Below are 25,685 nucleotides of genomic sequence, written 5' to 3' on the forward strand. Positions count from 1 at the left end.
TACTTTTAATCTTTAAAGATTCCATAATAACAGGGTCTGTACCACACGACTGGCATAAAGCAAATGTGGTGCCAATATTCAAAAAGGGGACAAAAACTGAACTTGGAAATTATAGGCCAGTAAGCTTAACCTCTACTGTGGGTAAAATCCTGGAGGGTTTCATATGAGATGCTATACTAGAGTATCTGAAGAAGAATAACCTCATGACCCAATATCAACATGGGTTTACGAGGGACCGTTCCTGTCAAACTAATCTGATCAGTTTTTATGAGGAGGCAAGTTCTGGACTGGACCAAGGAAATGCAGTGGATGTTGTGTATATGGACTTTTCAAAAGCTTTTGATACGGTTCCACACAAAAGGTTGATACATAAAATGAGAACAATGGGGATAGGGGAAAATATATGTATGTGGGTTAAGAATTGGCTCAGTGATAGGAAACAAAGGGTGGTTATTAATGGAAAACTCTCAGACTGGGTCTCAGTTAACAGTGGGGTACCACAGGGGTCAGTATTGGGCCCCCTTCTTTTTAACATATTTATTAATGACCTTGTAGTAGGCATACAGAGTAATATTTCAATATTTGCAGATGACACTAAACTCTGCAGGGTAATCAATACAGAGGAGGACAATTTTATATTACAGGAGGATCTACAGTGGTGGCCAAAAGTATTAGCACCCCTGCAATTCTGTCAGATAATGCTCAGTTTCTTCCTGAAAATGATTGCAATCAAAAATTCTTTGGTATTATTATCTTCATTTAATTTGTCTTCAATGAAAAAACACAAAAAGAATTGTCCTAAAGCCAAATTGGATACAATTCCACACCAAACCTAAAAAAGGGGGTGGACAAAAGTATTGGCACTGTTTGAAAAATCATGTGATGCTTCTCTAATTCGTGTAATTAACAGCACCTGTAACTTACCTGTGGCACCTAACAGGTGTTGGCAATAACTAAATCACACTTGCAGCCAGTTAACATGGATTAAAGTTGACTCAACCTCTGTCCTGTGTCCTTGTGTGTACCACATTGAGCATGGAGAAAAGAAAGAAGACCAAAGAACTGTCTGAGGACTTGAGAAACCAAATTGTGAGGAAGCATGAGCAATCTCAAGGCTACAAGTCCATCTCCAAAGACCTGAATGTTCCTGTGTCTTCCGTGCGCAGTGTCATCAAGAAGTTTAAAGCCCATGGCACTGTGGCTAACCTCCCTAGATGCGGACGGAAAAGAAAAATTGACGAGAGATTTCAACGCAAGATTGTTCTGATGGTGGATAAAGAACCTCGACTAACATCCAAACAAGTTCAAGCTGCCCTGCAGTCCGAGGGTACAACAGTGTCAACCCGTACTATCCGTCAGTGTCTGAATGAAAAGGGACTGTATGGTAGGATACCCAGGAAGACCCCACTTCTTACTCTTACCCCGAGATATAAAAAAGCCAGGCTGGAGTTTGCCAAAACTTACCTGAGAAAGCCTAAAACGTTTTGGAAGAATGTTCTCTGGTCAGATGAGACAAAAGTAGAGCTTTTTGGCAAAAAGCATCAACATAGAGTGTACAGGAAAAAAAAGAGGCATTCAAAGAAAAGAACACGGTCCCTATAGTCAAACATGGCGGAGGTTCCCTGATGTTTTGGGGTTGCTTTGCTGCCTCTGGCACTGGACTGCTTGACCATGCGCATGGCATTATGAAGTCTGAAGACTACCAACAAATTTTGCAGCATAATGTAGGGCCCAGTGTGAGAAAGCTGGGTCTCCCTCAGAGGTTATGGGTCTTCCAGCAGGACAATGACCCAAAACACACTTCCAAAAGCACTATAAAATGGTTTGAGAGAAAGCACTGGAGACTTCTAAGGTGGCCAGCAATGAGTCCAGACCTGAATCCCATAGAACACCTGTGGAGAGATCTCAAAATGGCAGTTTGGAGAAGGCACCCTTCAAATATCAGGGACCTGGAGCAGTTTGCCAAAGAAGAATGGTCTACAATTCCAGCAGAGCATTGTAAGAAACTCATTGATGGTTACCGGAAGCGGTTGTTCGCAGTTATTTTGGCTAAAGGTTGTGCAACCAAGTATTATGCTGAGGGTGCCAATACTTTTGTCTGGCCCATTTTTGGAGTTTTGTGTGAAATGATAAATGATTTGATTTTTGCTTCATTCTCTTTTGTGTTTTTTCCTTGCAAGCAAATTAAATGAAGATAATAAGACCAAAGAATTTGTGATTGCAATCATTTTCAGGAAGAAACTGAGTATTATCTGATAGAATTGCCGGGGTGCCAATACTTTTGGCCACCACTGTATGTAAACTAGAAGCTTGGGCTGATAAATGGCAAATGAGCTTTAATGGGGATAAATGTAAGGTAATGCACTTGGGCAGAGGAAATAAAATGTATAATTATATGCTTAATTGTAAAACACTGTGCAAAACTGTAACTGAAAAAGACCTGGGTGTATTTGTGGACGACAAGCTCACGTTTAGTGGCCAGTGTCAGGCAGCTGCTGCAAAGGCAAATAAAATAATGGGATGCATTAAAAGAGGCATAGATGCTCATGAGGAAAACATAATTTTACCTCTATACAAGTCACTAGTGCGACCACACTTAGAATACTGTGTACAGTTCTGGTCTCCGGTGTGTAAGAAAGACATAGCTGAACTAGAGCAGGTGCAGAGAAAAGCGACCAAGGTTATTAGAGGACTGGGGGGTCTGCAATACCAAGACAGGTTATTACACTTGGGGTTATTTACTGTGGAAAAAAGAAGGCTTAGGGGTGATCTTATTACTATGTACAAGTATATGAGGGGACAGTACAAAGACCTTTCTACTGATCTTTTTACTCTGAGGCCTGAGACTGGGACAAGGGGGCATCTTCTACGTCTGGAGGAAAGAAGGTTTAATCATAATCACAGACGGGGATTCTTTACTGTAAGAGCAGTGAGACTATGGAACTCTCTGCCGCATGATGTTGTAATGAGTGATTCACTACTAAAATTTAAGAAGGGCATGGATGCCTTTCTTGAAAAGTATAATATTAAAGGTTATATATACTAGATTCCTTGATAGGGCGTTGATCCAGGGAGCTAGTCTGATTGTTGTATGGAGTCGGGAAGGAATTTTTTTCCACAATGTGGAGCTTAGTGTTTGCCACATGTTTTTTTTTTGCCTTCCTCTGGATCAACATGTTAGGCTATGGATTGAACTAGATGGACTTAGTCTTCCTTCAACCTTAAAAACTATGTTACTATGTTACATAATGCCCTGCAGCTATGATATATATGGATTATCATACCTTGTGCAGTGGTGGTCAATACCTTGGTCATCACAGATGTGTGATTTCCAGTGGAGCACAGTTTGTACGGCACAGTCATTTTACATTTCAAGAGTCATTGGGTGAGTCTCTCTCTCCTAAAGAGTGTAAGCTCTTATAGTCAGTGGACTCCTCTCTCTTCTGTAGTGTGTAAGTTCTAATGGTCAGCGGGGTCCTCTCTCTCTCGAGTAGAGTATAAGCTCTTTTGATCAGCGGTGTCCTCTCTCTCTCCTATGGAGTGTAAGCTTTTATGGTCCTCTCTCCTGTAGAGTGCAAGCTCTTATCATCAACAGGATCCTCTCTCTCGCTCCTATGGAGTGTAAGCTATTATGATCAGCGGGGACATCTCTCTTCTCTGTAGTTTGTTAGCTCTTTTGGTAAGTGGGGTCCTCTCTCTTCTGTAGTGTGTAAGCCCCTATGGTCAATGAAGTCCTCTAGCTTTTGTAGTGTGTATGCTATTATGATCAGCAGGGTCCTCTCTCTCCTGTAGAGTGTAATCTATTATGATCATTGTGGTCCTCTCTCTCCTGTAGTGTGTAAGCTGTTATGGCCAGTGGGGTCCTCTCTCTCCTGTAGAGTATAAGCTCTTATGGTTAGCGAGGTCCTCTCTCTCCTGTAGAATGTAAGCTATTATGGTCAGTGGGGTCCTCTCTCTCCTGTAGAGTGTAAGCTATTATGGTCAGTGGGGTCCTCTCTTCTGGAAAGGGTAAGCTCTTATGGTCAGCGGGGTCCTCTCTCTCCTGTAGAATGTATGCTCTTATGGTGAGTGGGGTCCTCTCAGTTCTGTAGTATGCAAGCACTTATTGACAGCGGGGTCCACTCTTTCTTTGGTAGAGAGTAAGCTTTTATGTTCAGTTAGGTCTTCTCTCTCACCTGTAAAGTGTAAGCTCTAATGGTCAGTGGAGTCCTCTCTCTCTCCTGTAGAGTGTAAGCTTTCAAAAGTGAATATGTAAGTAGGATAAACCCTCCCAAGCCATCTATATGGACAAGCAGTTGAAGGGAAGTTGAATAAAATGATAATTTAATATCTGCAATTCGATTTCTTATTCCAGAGAAATCCATATTTTTCTTATATATCAATGAGCTGTTTGGGACTCTGGGTGAGACATAGATCTGCATGAGAATCTGCCTCCAGAGATGATTTTAAAGGGAAGGTGGCGTTATCAGTGCGATATGTAATGGTCACTTTCTGCTCTCCTGATCTCACTGCAGAGCTGTGTGTGATTATACCTGACACATCTGCAGGCTCCTTTCAGCTTCAGCTTCCATCTCACAGGCAGACAGGGTTGCAATGTTGTTGCAATACAGCAGAGCTGTGAGAGCTGCAGCTGCTAATGTGTTTGTAAGGAGACAAAGTTCAGTTATGTTGTTCTGTGTTAGTTACTTATTTCACACTGGTAACTCAGCCTTTCATTTATAATAAGCTCTGGAGACAGATTCTCATGGAGATCAGCATCCAGCTCATAGTACTGAATAGCTCATTTACATGTAAGAAAAATGTCGATTTCTCTGAAATAGATCACAGATATCAAGGCATCATTTTATTCAACTTCCTATGACCTGCATGTCTGCTATGCATGCAAGTGGTGCTCGTGATTCGTGGACCCACTATGCCACGGGGCCGGGCTTACCTAGGATGGGGAATAGCAAAGTGGCTACCAGGTGTTCGCTGGAGCTATTGATGGTGGAGTCAGGCTTGGCTGCGGTTAGCCTCCAGGTACCACTCCTAAGCAGTCCCCAGTACTGCAACTGCTGACCCCAGGGGTCAGGTACGCACACATGGATAGGTCTAGGGCCCCGTTCAGACTACTAAGTTCTGAATCCTCTGCAGAATGGTTACTGACACAAACTCAGGCTCTTTTCAAACTACTGGGTTCAGGATTCTCAGGCAGAACTGTTACTGACACGGAGGGACAGGACTGATTCAGGCACCACCGGAGCGGGTTCAGGTGCCGCCAATGTAGCTTCAGTGTTCGGAGACTAGTTGTAGCAGGCCGGAGACATGGTATACATGTTCAGGACTGGCTGCATAAGGACCAGGGACTTCGGGTTCAGTACTTGCCGTACTAAGACCAGGGACTTTGGGCTCAGGACTGGCCGAACTAGGACCAGGGACTTCAGGTTCAGGACACTGGCCAACCCAGGAGCAAGGATATGGGACCAGGACACTGGACACACCGGGACCAGGGATTCAGGTTCGGGATATTCACCACAGCGGGACCAGGGATACGGGTTCAGGACACTGGCCACACCGGGACCAGGGATTCGGGTTCAGTACACTGGGCACACTGGACCAGGGGAACTCATGACTTCACTGGTAGAACACCACACTACCTAATGACTTAAGGTGTTGCTTGACACCTCCCTATTGGGGAAGGTGCCTTTTAAACAAGATGCCTATGTGGGCACACTGGCCCTTTAAGTACAGGACAGTGCGCGCAAGATGCACGCCGCCAGGAACACGAACAGGAAGGAGACAGGGAAAACACCGGGGACCACGCCGCGCGGCAGGGGCGGTGAGTATGCTGGTGTCCCTGCAACGAAGGGGAACCATGCAGGGGAGTTGGCAATAGTGTTACAATAGTGTTACAATGTCCATATAGACGACTTAGGAGGGAAGATCCTAATGACAGATTCCCTTTAATGAAAGCGGGTTCCTCTCTCTCTCTCACCTGTAAATTGTAAGCTCTTATGGTAAGCGGGGTTTACGCTCTCTTTCTCGTCACCCCAATGTGTATTTTTTGAGCATGTACAAGCGTTCCGATATTGAAATTTGTGTAAATTTATTCGCCACAAATTTTTGATGGGAAAATTTATCAAAGTTGGCGAATTCAAATTTCAAAAGATCTGCTCATCTCTACTTATGTCCTACATCATTGCTAGGATAATTAATCTGTAAAATTTGTGTTCTAAGGTGACCATGCCTGCTACAGTCATTAGCAGTAATGGATATTTAAAACTGTGCAATGTAGCCATTTTAGGATCTAATAAGTCCAGACTATATAAATTTATTGCAGATGCATCGTGCAGCATTTTCCACGCTTACACAGTAGGAAACATCCCATTAAATGTTCTCAAGAAAATGTCATTACAAATCTTTTGTTAGAGTGACTCAGTTACATCCAGCTGGAGGTGATAGCGGCTATTGGATTACTAGAAGTAGCTACTTGAATATAAAGAAAGTACGCAGCAGGAGTTTTTGTAATGCAGTGTGGGGTGTAAACCCTTCATTTCATCATTCATTTTTACATATTACAATTAATAGAGACATATTTGAGTATTAATTAAATTAACAAGGGATTTAGCTCTAAAAATAAGATTAAGGCTCATTGATGGCCCCTTTTTTTTATTATTGCTACGTTTGATAGTGGCTTAAAAAATCATTCCATGCACAGGCTTTAGCTATGAACATGAAGTAAGTACATACTGAAGTACTGATGTCTAGTCAACAATATACGTACAAAGATTTGTAATAACAATGTATGTACAAACATTTGTAATCCTCTTGAAATGTTATTATTTTGTTTCAATAATTATTTATTTAGAAAAAATTCTAAGAAGCATGAAAACTGTTTACTTATGTGGGCAATGCCTTTAAGGCCACGTCCCCACTATCAGTATTTGGTCAGTATTCGGTCAGTATTTTTTCTCAGGAGTGGGAGCCAAAACCAGGTGAGGAACAATCAGAGAAAAGGTATAATAGAAACAAGTCACCAATTCTGCATTTATCACCCACTTCTGAGACAAAATACTGACCAAATACTGATCAAATACTGATAGTGGGGCCAAGGCCTAAGAAGTAAAGCTGCTCATTTATCTGGTCTTGTTTCCAAAGGGTAGCTGCAGTCTGCCAGGGACTACTAGAAGGGAAACACAGGGGCACCAAGGAGGGGTGCTTCCCTTCTAGTATTGTTCTTCCACCAGCTGGAGTTACATTATCACCATCTGGATATTTTAATATCTGGATATTTAAAAAAAAATTCTAAATAAAAGACATTTGTTTTTACTACTGGAGTCTGTGGAGCTGGATCATCGTCTTTCCTATTACCTGTCTACTGAGCGCAAGCAGCAGCTCTGATCACGGATCCCGGAGACACCCAGCTAGTTCATGGAGGTGAGCTGTTTTTTTTTCCTTTCGCCTTCAGTGACTGGCCTACTATTTTAAATGCTGCTTGAGTAAGTGTGTTCCAAACCTGAAATTTACATGCAGCAAAAGTGTCCCCACCTCCCGCGCATGTGCAGTAGCATCTCTTGTTTGCCAAGAGATGCTACTGTGCCATATTGCTGCAGGCAAATTTATTTTTTCTCCATCAAAATGCTAGCGGCACTTGCGCAGTAACATCTATCGGCAAGCGATAGATGCTAATGCGCAAGCGCCATTTTGCTGGAGGAAAAATAAATTTGCCTGCAGCGCTTGCGCAGTAGCATCTCTTGGCAAACAAGAGATGCTACTGCACATGCGCGGGGGGGGGGGGGAGCATTTTGCTGTCTCCTAAATTCATTAGCCCATTACAGTTTATTCAACAAATCGATCTGGTCACCTTCTCTCTGAAATTACCTCCCACGCTAAAAATCCCCAATGCTTTTCTTATTTCCTTATTATTTTCTTTGATCCTCAATGAATTCTTTTATATTGTCAAGGTAACCCCTGATTCTGCAACTGATTCTGACATGAAGTATGAGATAAAAAACTGGACTGTTAGGCTACGTGCCCACCATGCAGAAATTCTCCGGATTTTTCATGAGCGTTTCTGCATCTCCCTGGCAGAAAAAATGCTTGCGGATTGTACATGCGTTTTTCCTGCCAGGGACAAGCGTATGTCCTGCGTTTTTCACATGCGATTTCGCATGTGGGTTGACAAGCGCTTTTCCAAGCGCTCACTTTCTGATGGCCCCGGTCTCCTTCGCCGGTGCGTCCGGTGTGTTGGGTGGCTTGCGGTGGTCTAAAAGGAACCTTCCATGATGTAATTTAGTCATGTGACAGGTCACGCGACAGCCTACGTCAGCGGTCGTGTGACCTGTCACATGACTAAAATGACATCATGGAAGGTCCTTTTAGACCACCGCGAGCCGCCGGGGAGCCAGGATGCATCGCTAAGGAGACCGGGGGCCATCAGAAGGTGAGTATAATGTTTATTTTTTATTTTAAATTCTTTTTTTTTAACAGGTTCTATGGTACCCGGGTCTGGAGGAGAGTCTCCTCTTCTCCACACCCGGGTACCATCCGCACATTAAATCGCTTAATATCCGCATGTGCACATGTAGTGATGCAGATATTAAGCAATGCAAGTCAATGCCGGCGAAAACGCCGCGATTACGCAAAATAATTGGCAGTGCTGCAGATTTTTCCGCAATGATAATCCACATCGGAAATTTCTGCAGCATGTGCACAGAACATACGGATTATCATTGGGGAACATTGCAGACCTTCTACCAAGCGATTTTTAAGCGTTTCCGCGGCAGAATTGCCGCTGCGGGAACGCTTAAAAAACGCATCGTGGGCACACAGCCTTAGAAAGTGTGTGGGAATCTTTTCTACTTTATAGCTTGAAGTCTGATCCCAAAGATAGATGCTGGGTACCTATAAAGGATATTAATGCTCCAGTCTTACTCAGGAGATTTCATGCCAGGCTTCCTTTCTTTCCTATTAAAGACTCTTCTGAGAAGGACCTTTAAAAAGGGAGCACAGTGATTCACCTGTGCTGGCTGATGGTTGCTTCCTCAATGTCCAGTTTTGTTTGTGAAAATCCATGCAAGGTTACTGATGTGATCCGGCAACTAACTTTGACACCATCACTAGAAATGAGCGAATATATTTGAGTGAAATTGAATTCTACTCAAATTTTACAAAAACCCGCATTCGCCAAAAAGTGTTTTTCACTTCCACACCGATTCAGCAGAACACAGCAAATGGCTGTCATTTTTCTGAACCATAAAAGGCCATTAAAATGTTAACAATTTTCATACACACCTTACCACTCACATCTCCTGCCCCTCTGCATATCCCGTCTGGTCCTCGCCACATCGTCAGATATGCTGTGACCTTGCGCTCACATACGCAGAACCTTCTTGGGATTTCAGTGCGGGCCACGATGATCCGACGATGCAGTGAGGACAGGACGGGCGATGGTGAGGAATGGAGGGTCCAGAGAGGTGACCATTATTGGTGATTATGAGAATTTTTTTTTATAGTTTTTATGCTGTGATGTCTGGAGAGACTCCAAAGCAAAGAACTTCTCCGCAAATCGAATTTCCCAGGAAAATCCGTGCGAACAGGCAAATTCAATAATCTGCTCAGCTCTAATCACCACCTTTAGACTTTGTTTAAGGCTGAGTATTCAGCAAGATATGCAATCTGTTCCATGGGTATTTCTGGGGTTCCACTCACCATCGATTTCTTTCTGTTGGCCTATCATCTCTTCAGCAAACTCCTGCTTGTTTATCATTTGCATTTACTTCCTGGCTCAGACTTGCAGCTCACCATTTGTCTGCTGTAAGCATAACAAACTGTTCTCTGTGAGGCTATGTGCCCACGATGCAGAAATGCTCAGGATTTTTTCCTGAACGTTTCTGCATCTCCCTGGCAGAAAAAAAACGCATGCGGATTGTACATGCGGATTGTACATGTGGATTGTACATGCGTTTTCCTGCCAGGGACAAGTGGAAGTGAAGCGTTCTTCACATGCATTTCCGCATGCGGGTTGACAAGCGCTTTCCAAGCGATTTTAGCATCACTTGGAAAGTGCTTGTCAACTTGGTCACACTATATAAATCCATGCAAACAGCATGGATTTATATAGTGTGACCTAAAGAATGGTTAAAAATAAAAAATAATATCTATACTTACCTTCCGATGGCCCCCGCAGTCTTGATCCCCTCCGTCCTGGCTACCGGCAGCGGTAGACTGAAGGACCTGCCGACGTCAGAGTCGCGTGACCCATCACATGACTATGACGTCAGCGCAGGTCCTTCATTCCATCGCAAACTGCTGGCAAGCAAGGAGGAGCCCATCGGGGGCCTCCAGAAGGTAAGTATATATTTATTTTTTATTTTATTCTTTTTTTACAGTTTCTATGGTACCCGGGTCCAGAGGAGAGTCTCCTCTTCTCTAGACCTGGGTACCATCCGCACATTAGAACGCATGGAATGCGCATCTACATATACAGTGATGCGTAATCCATGCGATCTAATGCAAGTCAATGACGGCGAAAACTCAGCACTTCCGCAAAATAATTGGTAGTGCTGCGTTTTTTTCCACCATGATAATCCGCAGTGGAAATTTCCCCAGCATGTGCACAGCACATGTGGATTATCATTGGGGAACATGGCAGGCCTTCTACCATGCGTTTTTTAAGCGTTTCTGCAGCGTTTTTGCCGCTGCAGAAACGCTTAAAAAATGCATCGTGGGCACACAGCCTGATAGTTCACACCACAACACTGATGCAGCAGTAATCTTTATGAAAGAAAGTATGCAGTTTTCCTGTTCATCACTCCTGCTTGTGGTAACCAAACTTCTGCCTACATCTTTGCCATTGACCATTTGTTTGCTGATAACATACAACTCTGCTATTAAAAATTTGTTTACTGCAAATCCTGGTCTGACAACATCTAAAGTTACTGTGTACATCCAAACCTCTGTTTCTATGTCTTCTGGTGTTTCCTGCTCTACTTGCCTGCCTGCCATCCTGTGTTTCCTGCTGTCCTGGTTCTCACTGATCCACGCAGGGTCGGTCTGGGCTAGCGGGATACCGGGAAATTTCCCGGTGGGCCCCGCCCCCTGCTGCAGAGTAGAGGGGGGAGAGGAGAACAAAAAAAAATCCTGCGGTTTTAAGGGGCACGGGCCCTTTAAAAGCGCAGGCACAGTGCATGCAGGGACGCGCGCACGCAGCGTTCATTACCTGAACCACCGCGGCGCACGTCCCAGTGAAGCCGCTGAAGCTGCGTGTCTCCCTTCGCCGGCCGGCGTATGACGTCATCGTCATGCGCCTGCTGTGAAGGAGGCGCGCAACTCAGGAGAAGGAGGACACCGCACGGGAGCGCAGGAAGGTAAGAGGTGTGTGTGTGTGTGTGTGTGTGTGTTGGTCTGGACACACAAGGCGGGGGCCAGATGGACACACAAGGGGGGGCCCAGCTGGACACACAAGGGGGGGGCCCAGCTGGACACACAAGGGGGGGCCCAGCTGGACACACAAGAAGGGGGCCCAGCTGGACACACAAGGGGGTAGGCTGGCTGGACACACAAGGGGGGAGCCAACTGGACACAAAAGCGGTGGTCCTGGATGGACACACAAGGGGGGAACCCTGGCTAGACACACAAGGGGAGGCCCAGCTGGACACACAAGGTGGGAGCCGACTGGACACACAAGGAGGGGCCCTGGCTGTACACACAAGGGGGAACACTGGATGAACACACAAGGGGGGCCCAGCTGGACACACAAGGGGGGGCCCAGCTGGACACACAAGGGGGGGCCCAGCTGGACAGACACACAAGGGGGTAGCCAGGCTGGACACACAAGGGGGTAGCTGACAGGACACACAAGGGGGGAACCCTGGCTGGACACACAAGGGGGGAACCCTGGCTGGACACACAAGGGGGGAACCCTGGCAGGACACACAACGGGGGAACCCTGGTGGGACACACAAGGGGGGAACCCTGGCGGGACACACAAGGGGGAACCCTGGATGGACACACAAGGGGGGAAGCCTGGATGGACACACGAGGGGGAACTCTGGCTGGACACACGAGGGGGGCCAAGCTGGACACACGAGGTGGGAGCCCTGGCTGGATACGCAAGGGGGTCCCTGGCTGGACACACAAGGGGGAACCCTGGCTGGACACGCAAGGGGGGGCCCGGCTGGACACACAAGGGGGGGCCCTGGCTGGACACACAAGGGGGCGAGCCCTGGCTGAACACACAAGGGGGAGCCCTGGCTGGACACACAAGGGGGGGCCCTGGCTGGACACACAAGGGGGAACCCTGGCTGGACCCAGGCAAAGGGGGGTGGGCAGGATGGGTATATGGGGGGGCAGGCTGGACACATGGAGGCCAGGATGGATATATGGGGGGCAGGATGGATATATGGGGGGGCAGGCTGGACTCATGGAGGCCAGGATGGATATATGGGGGGGGCAAGCTGGACTCATGGAGGCCAGGATGGATATATGGGGGGGCAGTCTGAACACATGGAGGCCAGGATGGATATATGGGGGGGGACAGGCTGGACACATGGGGGGCTAGGATGAATATGTGGGGGGGGCGAGCTTGATACACATGGGCTAGCATAAATATATGGAGGGGCACGCTGGATATATGGGGGGTGTCTCAGGATGGATATATGCAGGGGGTAAGGGCAGTATGGATATATGAGGGGGGAGGCTGGACACATGGAGGCCAGGATGGATATGTAGAGGGCAGGCTGGACACATGGAGGATATATGGGGGGGATATATGGGGGCGCAGGCTGGAAACATGGAGGCAAGGATGGATATGTGGGGGGGGCAGACTGGCCACATAGGAGGGCTAGGATGGGTATATGGGAGGGGGCAGGCTCGATACACGTGTGCTAGGATAAATATATGGAGGGGTCACACTAGACAAATGGTGGCCAGAAGGGACATATGGGGGTGCCTGGCTACACAAGGGACTTAATTACTGTTTGGGAGCCAGATTGAGGAACATACTTTATTAGTTTATGGTGACCAGTGGGGAACATTATTACTTTAGATTCCAATTATTATTATTACATTATTACTTCTGTAATATAATTTACTTTTTAGGAAATTGTTTTCCATGGGATGGGACAAAAGAGGGGTCCTGTTACTGTGCAGGACGGCACTATGTTGCTTTTTTTCTTCAACTGGTGTAGTGTAGAAGTCGGGGGGGAAAAGTGGGAATATTCTCTAGAAGAGATCAGTTATTGATAACTGTGTGTTATTTTCTGCAGAGATGATTCCTGGCTGGAAGAAGTGATGGCTGTCTGTGCCAGATGAAGAAGAAAAGCGAAGATGAAGGACTTCACCTAGAGACATCACTGGTGAGTCAGTGTATTACATGTACACTTACACTACACACGTGGTCAAAATTGTTGGTACCCCTCGTTTAATGAAAGAAAAACCCACAATGGTCACAGAAATAACTTGAATCTGATAAATTACAAATTTTTGAAAATGAACAAATGCAGGTCAGACATTGCTTTTCTGCTTCCACAGAATTTAAAAAAAAATTAAACTCATGAAATAGGCCTGGACAGAAATGATGGTTCTTCTTAACTTAATATTTTGTTGAACAACCTTTTGAGGCAATCACTGCAATCAAACCATTCCTGTAACTGTCAATGAGACTTCTACACCTCTCGACAGCTATTTTGACCACTCCTCATAAGCAAACTGCTCCAGTTGTCTTGTGTGTGAAGGTTGCCTTCTCCAGACGGCATGTTTCAGCTCTTTCCAAAGATGCTCCATAGGATTTAGGTCAGGGCTCATAGAAGGCCACTTCAGAATAGTCTAATGTTTTCCTCTTAGCCATTCTTGGGTGTTTTTAGCTGTGTGTTTTGGGTCATTATCCTGTTGCAAGACCCATGACCTGCGACTGAGACCAAGCTTTCTGACACTGGGCAGCATATTTCTCTCTAGAATCCCTTGATAGTCTTGAGATTTCCTTGTACCCTGCACAGATTCAAGACACCCTGTACCAGATGCAGCAAAGCAGCCCCAGAACATAACAGCCTCCCCCATGTTTCACAGTAGGGACAGTGTTCTTTTCTTGATATGCTTCATTTTTCCATCTGTGAACATAGAGCTGATGTGCCTTGCCAAAAACTTCCAATTTTGTCTCATCTGTCCATAGTACATTCTCCCAGAAGCTTTGTGGCTTGTCAACATGTAGTTTGGCAAATTCCAGTCTGGCTTTTTTACTATTTTTTTTTTCAACAATGGTGTTCTCCTTGGTCGTCTTACATGAAGTTCACTTTGGATCAAACAACGGTGGATAGTACGATCTGACACTGATGTTCCTTGAGCTTGAAGTTCACCTTTAATCTCTTTAGAAGTTTTCCTGGACTCTTTTGTTACCATTCATATTATCCGTCTCTTTGATTTGTCATCAATTTTCCTCCTGTGGCCACGTCCAGGGAGGTTGGCTACAGTCCCATGGATCTTAAATTTCTGAATAATATGTGCACCTGTAGTCACAGGAACATCAAGCTGCTTGGAGATGGTCTTATAACCTTTACCTTTTAACATGCTTTTCTATAATTTTCTTTCTAATCTCCTGAAACAACTCTTTCCTTTGTTTCCTCTGGTCCATGTTGAGTGTGGTACACACCATGTCACCAAACAACACAGTGAGTATCTGTAGCCCTATATACAAGCCCACTGACTGATTACAAGATTGTAGACACCTGTGATGCTAATTAGTGGACACAACTTGATTTAACATGTCTCTTTTGTCACATTATTTTCAGGGGTACCATCATTTCTGTCCAGGCCTATTTCATGAGTTTAATTTTTTTTAAAATTCAGTGGAAGCAGAAAAGCAATGTCTGACTTTCATTTGTTCATTTTCATAGATTTTTAATTTATTATTACTTTTGTCAGATTCAAGTTATTTCTGTGACCATTGTGGGTTTTTCTTTCATTAAACGAGGGGTACCAACAATTCTGACCACGTGTGTATATAGTATATACAGAACTCCTGTGTATGTCACTGGTGATCACTGTATTATGTATACACTATATACAGAGCTTCTGTGTATAATGTCACTGGTGACCACTGTATTACCTGTACACTATATACAGAGCTCCAGTGTATAATGTCACTGGTGATCACTGTATTACCTGTACACTGACACTATATACAGAGCTCCTGTGTATAATGTCACTGGTGATCCCTGTATTACCTGTACACTATACAGTATATACAGAGCTCCTGTGTATAATGTCACTGGTGACCACTGTATTACCTGTACACTATATACAGAGCTCCTGTGTATAATGTCACTGGTGACCACTGTATTACCTGTACACTATATACAGAGCTCCTGTGTATAATGTCACTGGTGACAACTGTATTACCTGTACACTATACACTATGTACAGAGCTCCCGTGTATAATGTCACTGGTGACCACTGTATTACCTGTACACTATATACAGAGCTCCTGTGTATAATGTCACTGGTGACCACTGTATTACCTGTACACTATATACAGAGCTCCTGTGTATAATGTCACTGGTGACCACTGTATTACCTGTACACTATATACAGAGCTCCTGTGTATAATGTCACTGGTGACCACTGTATTACTTGTACACTATATACAGAGCTCCTGTGTATAATGTCACTGGTGATCACAGTATTACCTGTACACTATACACTATGTACAGAGCTCCTGTGTATAATGTCACTGGTGACCACTGTAATACCTGTACACTAAATACAGAGCTCCAGTGTATAATGTCACTGATGATCACTGTATTACCTGTACACTGACACTATATACAGAGCTCCTGTGTATAATGTCACTGGTGAACCCTGTATTACCTGTACACTGACACTATATACTGAGCTCCAGTGTATAATGTCACTGGTGGTCACTGTATTACCTGTACACTGTACACTATATACAGAGCTCCTGTGTATAATGTCACTGGTGATCCCTGTATTACCTGTACACTAACACTATATACAGAGCTTCTGTGTATAATGTCGCTGGTGGTAATAACAGTGTTGTTAGTATTGTGGTTTGTATTCATGATCAGTATTGCAGTATTTGGTCACTTTGGGGTGGTAATATGTGGTTTGGTCATGGTGTGGCCTTATTTGTTCCTTGTATGTGGTATTATTCGGTCACTATGTGATCTAGTCATGGTGTGGCGATATTTGTCCCTTTTGTATGTGGTATTATTGGTGTTGATATAGTGGACTGTGTTGTGTATGGCAGTCATTTTGTTCTTGCTGATATTAACTAGGAAAAGATTTTTTTCCATTAGGCCACAGCCCCACCATTAGTATTTGGTTAGTATTTTTTCTCAGGAGTCGCTGCCAAAACCAGGAGTGGGTGATAAATGCAGAATTGGTGACTTGTTTCTATTATACCTTTTCTCTGATTGTTCCTCACCTGGTTTTGGCTCCCACTCCTGAGAAAAAATACTGACCGAATACTGACCAAATACTGATAGTGGGGCTGTGGCTTTAGAGATTAAATACTTGGACCAGAGCGGCAGAGATGCACTTACAGGGGTTCTCCGGTGAAAACAAGTAATCACCTCTCCACAGGATCAGTGATGATATTGATTGGTGGGGGTCTGACTGCTGGGACACAATCGGCAGAATGTGAAGCTTTTCTCCCCATTAGACTGGAGCGGCATGTGAGATGCGACCACTGATCCAGTCATTCCCTCAGTGACTGTGAGCGCTGCTCTTTTTTGGAAGCAGCATTTTAAAATGGGGATAAGTGTCCTGTCAGGGATGAAACTTCCCCATTCTTCTGATAGGCGCGTTTTCCAATGTTCGGACCCAAATGATCAATAAGTGATCACCGATCCTGTGGATCCCATGGATCAGTGATAACTTGTTTTAACCCCTTTAATGCAAACTACCGTAATTGTACATCGCAGTTAGTGTCGCCCAGTAGATGTGCAGGAGCCGCCAGTCAATGCTCCACTATAACAGGGAGAGCGGATAACAGATATTTGCATATGGCTGTAGGTGGGCCCCTAGAGTCAGTTCTCCCTGTGGGCCCCAGACACCCCAGTCCGACCCTGGATCCACGTGTTGACCGGCAAGTCTTGCCCACTGTGCCATTGCCATTGGTCTGTGTTGCTCACCTTGACCTTTGCCTGCCTCACAGGTTAAGCCCATAACAACAGGTTACACTTTTTAAATTAATTAAGAAACAATAAACATAAAAGCTTTTGTCTATGTGTGCTGATGTGTATGAATCAGCATGGACCAAGATAGAGAATCTCTCTGAGTACAAATGATTGGTACCTATAATATATTACTAGGTCACGTTTTTTAGGAAAAGCCAATGGCAATGTTATTCCCTCTTAACGTAACAAGAAAATAGAATTGCCATTATAAATTGACAAATCTGTGAATTCTGTTTTCTGAGCTAGAGAATAAGTAAAATAAATGAGAAAAAGGGATTAAAACAAAACTTTTTAAAGCAATCTCAATAGACACAATAGACATCTACGAAAAAGAACACACTGACCTTTAAAGGATGAACATTAGAACAGACAGTGCATATCCCAATCTTTTTTTAAATTCATTTTAATATATTTATTGCTGTCTATCGACTTGCAGCACAAGGCTGAAAATAAGTACCGTAATTCTTGCTTAGGAAACAATTTTATCAGTAGTAAAGAAAGCATTTTACAGGCTATACTATAGATCTTAAAATTGGATTAACATGAGCTTTCAAGTGTCACACATATACATTAAACAAGCTTTGTTTCTTTTTACAGACATGGTAATTAAACTGCAGCTTTTTCTTTTCCTCCCTTAGCGGTCATCTGTCATCAGTTGCAGACCCAAAATTTCCTGAGATGTACAAAACCGATGTGTTTGTAATGATGATGCACATCTTTCCATGAGTTTTTATGCTTAATGTTTCTTTTGTCTGCCCCTTTTTACATAGAATTTTCTTGTACGATCTATTTCAGTCTAAGAATATCATGCCAAGTTTAAGTATACTTCAAATTTTGGCAAATAGATTCACTTGGATCTGATTACAGGCACAAAAGAATATGAATAATGAGAAGTTTAATTACAGTCTCTGGAAGCCGTTTTTATAGAAAAGCATCAAAACAATATTATTTTCACTCAAAACCCCGAGCATTTAACATTCTTGTGCCAATGTGACCCTTAAGGACCACGCTGTGCAATCAATTGCAATGTAAACAGCTCCCTGAAGCTAATTGGAGGCTTTCTGCATCAAATAATGACATTTAGTCTGATGTTTGTAAGGAATCTGGAATTCTAAACTGCTTTAGATTAAAATAAATTTGCTGCACTTGGATACAAGCGATTGTAATAACTGCACTGTACTGAATATGTGGCTGTCAACACATTTAAAGGGAATCTGTCAGCAGGTTTTTGCTATGTTTTGGTTTAGTGAATCCTGCATTGAGCAGGGGGTTGGACACCCTGTCCTTGGAGGTCCCTTCAAACTCTAACATTTTATGATTCGATGTAATCCGAGAGCAACATGATGTAGGGGCAGAGACCCTGATTCCAGCGATATATCACTTACTGGATCGCAGTTTTGATAGAATCCCTTTCTGTTGTAGTAGTGGTCAGAATGTTGAGCTATGTATAATTCCGCCCACATCCCTGATTGACAGCTTCTTGTGTATGACTCGCCCCGAGGGGCCGGTGGCTGATCGCCGGGGTTATATCACGGTGGCTGGCCCAGGGCGGTCAGTGCTCAAAGGGGGGTATAGATTATTAGTAAAAAGTTCGGAGAATTTGTGACGCCACATGTGGTGTCTGGTGAAGGTCACCAGCGCTGCGGCAGTCCTCTGAGGCAGGTGACAAGGCAGTTAAAGATGGTGCAGCTCCCCACAGGAGGAGCGGGCCTCAGGGCAGTGTAAATAGATAGATGGTGGGTGTGCTGGGCGTTGTAGTGCGGGGAGGAGTAATGGCGCCGGTGAAGAAACAGACAGAGGCAATTCCATGCAGTCGTCCAAGGTTTTACTTACAGTTCATAGGCAAGTGCGCTTTACAGGTGAAAGCCTCCCTCGTCGCGCTGCGTTCACCGGGCAGGGGTTCAATCCTTCCTCAAGCAGTTTAGGAATGCCTGGCAGAACCCCACTTTCATATGTACCTAATTTGACCTTCTTCACACTTGGTCCTTCTCACCGTTGCCCTACGCTGCCCACTCTCAATCCCGCTTGGGTATGCTGAAGTCCTTCCTGTACGTCAGATCCGGGACCAACCTAACCCCCTGGGGATTAGAATGAAGTAACCGATCCTTCCTGACACCTGGCAGGAGCGGGGCGTACGGGTGCCGTCCTGCACGCGCCATACCCCCTGGGATCCTTTTGTAGAACAGAGCCTACTCCCTGCTCCCCTCCGGGGCCTCTATCCTGGGCCCTAACTTGTGGAGCAGACCTCTGACTGAGCCTCTGCTCCCGGACTGTTCCTCCGAACAGCCCTCACTAAACTCCACTCACTCCACTACTGAACTCAACTCACTACTCTAAAACATGGCTTCCCTTTTATATCTACTGTATAAGTGCTTCCTGTATCTGCTTCCTCCACCCACACCCACTATTGGTTCCCCCTACCTTTGGGTTCCCCCCTACTCCAGCCAGGGTCAGGGCTCAGCAGAAAACTACATTGCGTCTTGCCCCTCCTGCTAGCCTGGAGCAGTGTGGTGTTGGATGCAGGTGTTTGGGGTTCCGTGCAGCACTCCCTCCTTACCTGAGAGAAGGGAGACACCACACCTCTGGGTGAGGTGCAGTACCTCTGTGGCGACTGAACCCTCAGGGGCGCCACATGTACACTGTGAATTGTCAAAACAAAATTGTGAAAGGACAAAGAGACAGATATATTTTGAAACAAACAATTTGTGGGTTTTTTGTATTACATACAAAGAGACAGATATAAGTATATGCAATATAGTTTGAAAAATAATAATTAGTTGTTAAATGGAAACCACTCGGATTAAACAAAAAAAAAACGAAAAAAGAATTCTGAGAAAAGGTCAAAGAATATATGGATGAAGGGACATTGTTGAATTAAAAATAGCTTTTATTACAAAATGTTGGGCATGTGGTGGCACAGAAGACGCTCACAAAAAATATATATATGAGAATATATAGTATAATATGATAATAAAAAACAGCATAAATCCACCATGAATGTTATGACAGATATACAGTGGTGGCCAAAAGTATTGGCACCCCTGCAATTCTGTCAGATAATACTCAGTTTCTTCCTGAAAATGATTGCAATCACAAATTCTTTGGTATTATTATCTTCATTTAATTTGTCTTCAATAAAAAAACACAAAAAGAATTGTCCTAAAGCCAAATTGGATACAATTCCACACCAAACCTAAAAAAGGGGGTGGACAAAAGTATTGGCACTGTTTGAAAAATCATGTGATGCTTCTCTAATTCGTGTAATTAACAACACCTGTAACTTACCTGTGGCACCTAACAGGTGTTGGCAATAACTAAATCACACTTGCAGCCAGTTAACATGGATTAAAGTTGACTCAACCTCTGTCCTGTGTCCTTGTGTGTACCACATTGAGCATGGAGAAAAGAAAGAAGACCAAAGAACTGTCTGAGGACTTGAGAAACCAAATTGTGAGGAAGCATGAGCAATCTCAAGGCTACAAGTCCATCTCCAAAGACCTGAATGTTCCTGTGTCTTCCGTGCGCAGTGTCATCAAGAAGTTTAAAGCCCATGGCACTGTGGTTAACCTCCCTAGATGTGGATGGAAAAGAAAAATTGACGAGAGATTTCAACGCAAGATTGTGCGGATGGTGGATAAAGAACCTCGACTAACATCCAAACAAGTTCAAGCTGCCCTGCAGTCCGAGGGTACAACAGTGTCAACCCGTACTATCCGTCGGCGTCTGAATGAAAAGAGACTGTATGGTAGGATACCCAGGAAGACCCCACTTCTTACCCCGAGACATAAAAAAGCCAGGCTGGAGTTTGACAAAACTTACCTGAGAAAGCCTAAAACGTTTTGGAAGAATGTTCTCTGGTCAGATGAGACAAAAGTAGAGCTTTTTGGCAAAAAGCATCAACATAGAGTGTACAGGAAAAAAAAAAGAGGCATTCAAAGAAAAGAACACGGTCCCTACAGTCAAACATGGCGGAGGTTCCCTGATGTTTTGGGGTTGCTTTGCTGCCTCTGGCACTGGACTGCTTAACCTTGTGCATGGCATTATGAAGTCTGAAGACTACCAACAAATTTTGCAGCATAATGTAGGGCCCAGTGTGAGAAAGCTGGATCTCCCTCAGAGGTCATGGGTCTTCCAGCAGGACAATGACCCAAAACACACTTCCAAAAGCACTATAAAATGGTTTGAGAGAAAGCACTGGAGACTTCTAAGGTGGCCAGCAATGAGTCCAGACCTGAATCCCATAGAACACCTGTGGAGAGATCTCAAAATGGCAGTTTGGAGAAGGCACCCTTCAAATATCAGGGACCTGGAGCAGTTTGCCAAAGAAGAATGGTCTACAATTCCAGCTGAGCATTGTAAGAAACTCATTGATGGTTACTGGAAGCGGTTGTTCGCAGTTATTTTGGCTAAAGGTTGTGCAACCAAGTATTAGGCTGAGGGTGCCAATACTTTTGTTTGGCCCATTTTTGGAGTTTTGTGTGAAATGATCAATGATTTGATTTTTGCTTCATTCTCTTTTGTGTTTTTTCCATGCAAGCAAATTAAATGAAGATAATAATACCAAAGAATTTGTGATTGCAATCATTTTCAGGAAGAAACTGAGTATTATCTGACAGAATTGCAGGGGTGCCAATACTTTTGGCCACCACTGTATTTTTCTTAAACAGAGTGCAACAAGCTAGCAGCAAGAAGATGTAATAAAACATATATAAGCAATCAATAATGAGAACACACACACATATATATATAAATATATATATATATATATATATATATATACACAGATGATTATAAGTTAGAGCATTTATTATAAATCAATTATGTACTATGAACTTCCCATCCATGAAAATAAGGGTCAAAATGGACAAAATAAGTCATATACAGATACAGTATATACCATATTTTTCGGACCATAAGACAAACTTTTTTTCTCCCAAATTTAGGAGGAAAATGGGGGGTGCGTCTTATGGACCGAACCTTACCACATACTTGCGGTGGTGGGTGCAGTGGCAGGGCCGATGCAGCAGAGCGACAGTTGGTGCGGCGGCGAGACACAGCGGTTGTGCGGCGGTGAGGCAGAGTGGATGTGCAGCGCTGCGGCAGCGAGGCAGTGTGCCGGTTTGTGCACAGTGATCTACAGGAAAATGGCCCCCTGAGCTCTCAGACGGCGCATGCGCCGGCTTGGACAGCCATTTTTCTGTGAATCACAGCTTCATGAAGATGGCTGCGGCCACCGGCAGCACCCACCACCGCTCTGCCGCACCGCTGCACAGCCGCAGCCACCGGACAGCAGTGCACACAGCTCACAGGCCCAGGACCCGGCCATGGCCCCACTTGGACCACAGGCCCCAGCCAGGCTACAGCCCCAGCACAGGCCCCAACACAATCACAGGCACAGGCCCCACCACAGGCCCAGGCCCCAGGCCCCACCACACGCCCCAGGCCCCACCACAGGCCCAGGCCCCTCTTCCGCCGGCTTCCTGAAGGACCCTGCCTCCTGTGACCCTCGCTCCAACGCTCCCCAGGTAAGATACCTATTCAAACTATAAGACGGACCCCCATCTTATAAAAAATATTTTTTTTCCTATTTTCCACCCCAAAATTTGGGGTGCGTCTTATGGTCCGGTGCGTCTTATAGTCCGAAAAATACGGTATATATATATATGAGCTGTGAGGTCTTATATAGACAGGTGTGTGTCTTTCCAAATCAAGTCCTATCAGTTTAATTAAACACAGCTGGACTCCAATGAAGGAGTAGAACCATCTCAAGGAGGATCACAAGGAAATGGACAGCATGTGACTTAAATATGAGTGTCTGAGCAAAGGGTCTGAATACTTATGACCATGTGATATTTCAGTTTTTCTTTTTTAATAAATTTGCAAAAATTTCTACATTTCTGTTTTTTTTCAGTCAAGATGGGGTGCAGAGTGTATATTAATGAGAAAAAAAATGAACTTTTTAGAATTTACCAAATGGCTGCAATGAAACAAAGAGTGAAAAATGTAAAGGGGTCTGAATACTTTCCGTTCCTGCTGTATATGTGACTGAATGAGTGGTAGTATAATCGTTAGTTTGCATACAGGTTCATTATTATCCGCAGCACATTCAGCTTTAAACGGGGCAATGTGCTGCCAACAAACCATGATTTTATTGCCTGCATTAAAGATGTGATCATACAAGAAATTTGTGATTGCTTTTGTTGTTAGATTGCCATACATGTTTACATGGACATTGGATGAGAATGAATGTGGGCACTGGAGCAGAGAAGAATTCAAAAGGACCTGTCACCCAGCGCTGCCCCTGAGCAGCCTAAAGACATGACCCCAGAGAATCCTGAGGGCAACGCCCCACTGGTAAAGACCATAGAAATTAGAACTAAATAAAATGACCCATATCGCTGGAACCATATGGCGGATTTAAAAAATAACAATAAGCAGAATACTCAGGGAAGCAGCAGGAATAATATAAGAGCAAAAACTGTCAATTTTTGACCTGCTGTCAGGTCCTCTTTAACATTATACAGTAAGGCTATATTCACACACAGTGTTTTACCGAAGTGCTTTTCTGTAGCCAAAACCTGCTCTCTTGGCAGCAAACATGTTGTTTTATGCAGTGCTTTTTTGGGCATTTTTGCAGCATATTTTGGATACGGATTACTTGTGTGATTTGTTTACAGTACAAGTTTAATAAAGTTAGTTTTATACACAAAAAAATTAAGCAAAAATGCAGCAAGACCCGATTTCTTTCTCATTGCTGACTATGGGTGGAAAAAATGCTGCATAAACTCTGAGGGAATTAACATGCGGCAGATTTATAAAATGCTGCAGTTCTCAAATTAAGTAAGGAAAAAAACAAGTGTGTGCATGAGATTTCTGACATCTTATAGCAGTTGCTGGTACTGTAAAATGCAGCATCTTATTTCCATTAAAAAAAGCTGCAAAAACGCTGCATGTGAGCATAGCCTAAGCCTGTTCTTCTGACAACAATGTTGTATATTTTTGGGCCATCTCTGGATCCAGATCATGAGTTGATAAAAAAATATGTAGAGAAAACATCCTTGAAAGATCTTGATTTTAGATGGATAAATGAAATAAAAAACAAACATCTGTCCCAAAATTCAGCATTTACCATCAAATACTCCTTCAGTTCAGCGTGGGAATTTGGCAGGTCACAGTGAATATGACTGCATCTGGTCCTAATGTACAAATTATAATTCTGCTCAAAACCTCCTCATATTGTAGTAGTCTCTGCTCCCTTTGATTTTCATTCATTCCTCCTTCAATAACACCCAAACCCAACCTTTCTTTATCAATACTTTCTTCCTACCTACATCACCTCTTTTTCCTTCATGCCAATTCCCGTACTCCCCTTTGGCCTCCCTCTGTTTCTTCAGCTCTGACAACTTCTCTGATGGACATGTAGCACCCCGAGGGCTCGGTTGCTACAGAGGTATTGCATCTCAACCAGATGTGCGATATCTCACTTCCAGGTAAGGATGGAGTGTGGATCAGGACCCTGACACCTGCATGCATTACACCACATTTCCGGGGGACAGGGCGACCGATATGCTCCAAGTAGAGCACGACAGTCCCTGTACCTGGCTGGAGTGGGGGGAGGGAACACCGAGGAAGGGGGAACCCTGTAGTGCAGGAGCAGGGAGGAAGCAGTTCCTGGGTGCACCTAGAGGGAGGTATAAAAGGTGGGCACCATCTTAGAGACGAGGAGAAGTTCAGTTCAGTGAGAGAGAAGAGGGAGCAGGAGGTGGGAGCGGAGGCTCTGCATGGGCTCTGCTCCGCAGGCAGGCCTAAGAGAGAGGCCGGGGCCTGGAGGAAGCAGAAGGAAGGAGAAGGAAGGAAAAGGAGCGGAGGAGGCTCCAGGAACAAGGAACGAAGGGACCCCAGGGGTGTGGACCGGCGAGTCGCCACCGCACGCCCGAATCTACCTGCGTAGAGGGGTCAGGCCAAAGGGGGAGACCGATCCCCGAAACTAGTGGAGGTGGGGAACTACCCTCAGCTAGAAACCGGAGGCTGTGACATCTCACGTGGCGCAGCCCTTCACTACACCCGCTAGGAAGGCACCACATAGGGTCAGGGAAACTGGCGCCAAGTTTACCAAGAGAAGGCCCGAGGCAGCCGGACAGAAGCGAGGTCACTGGCGGAGTATGACAGGCCAGAGAAAGGACACACAAAGGGGGTCCTGTGAAACGCTCCAAAGTTATCTGGGAGTAGGCCGAGCCCCTCACCTGGTGAGCACAGTGCGACATGGGAAGTTATGACCAGCTGTATTAACGTGGATAAAGAACTGTGAGTAAATACCCTGGGACTGCATTACAGGACTCTGTGTCGTTACTGCTGCTCCCGCGCACCATCACCCCCAGCATCCACCCTTGCTGCCCTGAGGCTATACTCCTCCCGTGGGGAGTTATACTATCCTCTGCTGCACCCACAACACCAGCCTCAGCGGTCTGCCCTGCAGCGGTGGTTCACTCTGACCGCAATCCACAGGTGGCG

Source organism: Phyllobates terribilis, unplaced genomic scaffold, assembly GCF_046119375.1.
Source record: "Phyllobates terribilis strain yellow unplaced genomic scaffold, ASM4611937v1 Scaffold_4__5_contigs__length_816908805, whole genome shotgun sequence".
Lineage (NCBI taxonomy): Eukaryota > Metazoa > Chordata > Amphibia > Anura > Dendrobatidae > Phyllobates > Phyllobates terribilis.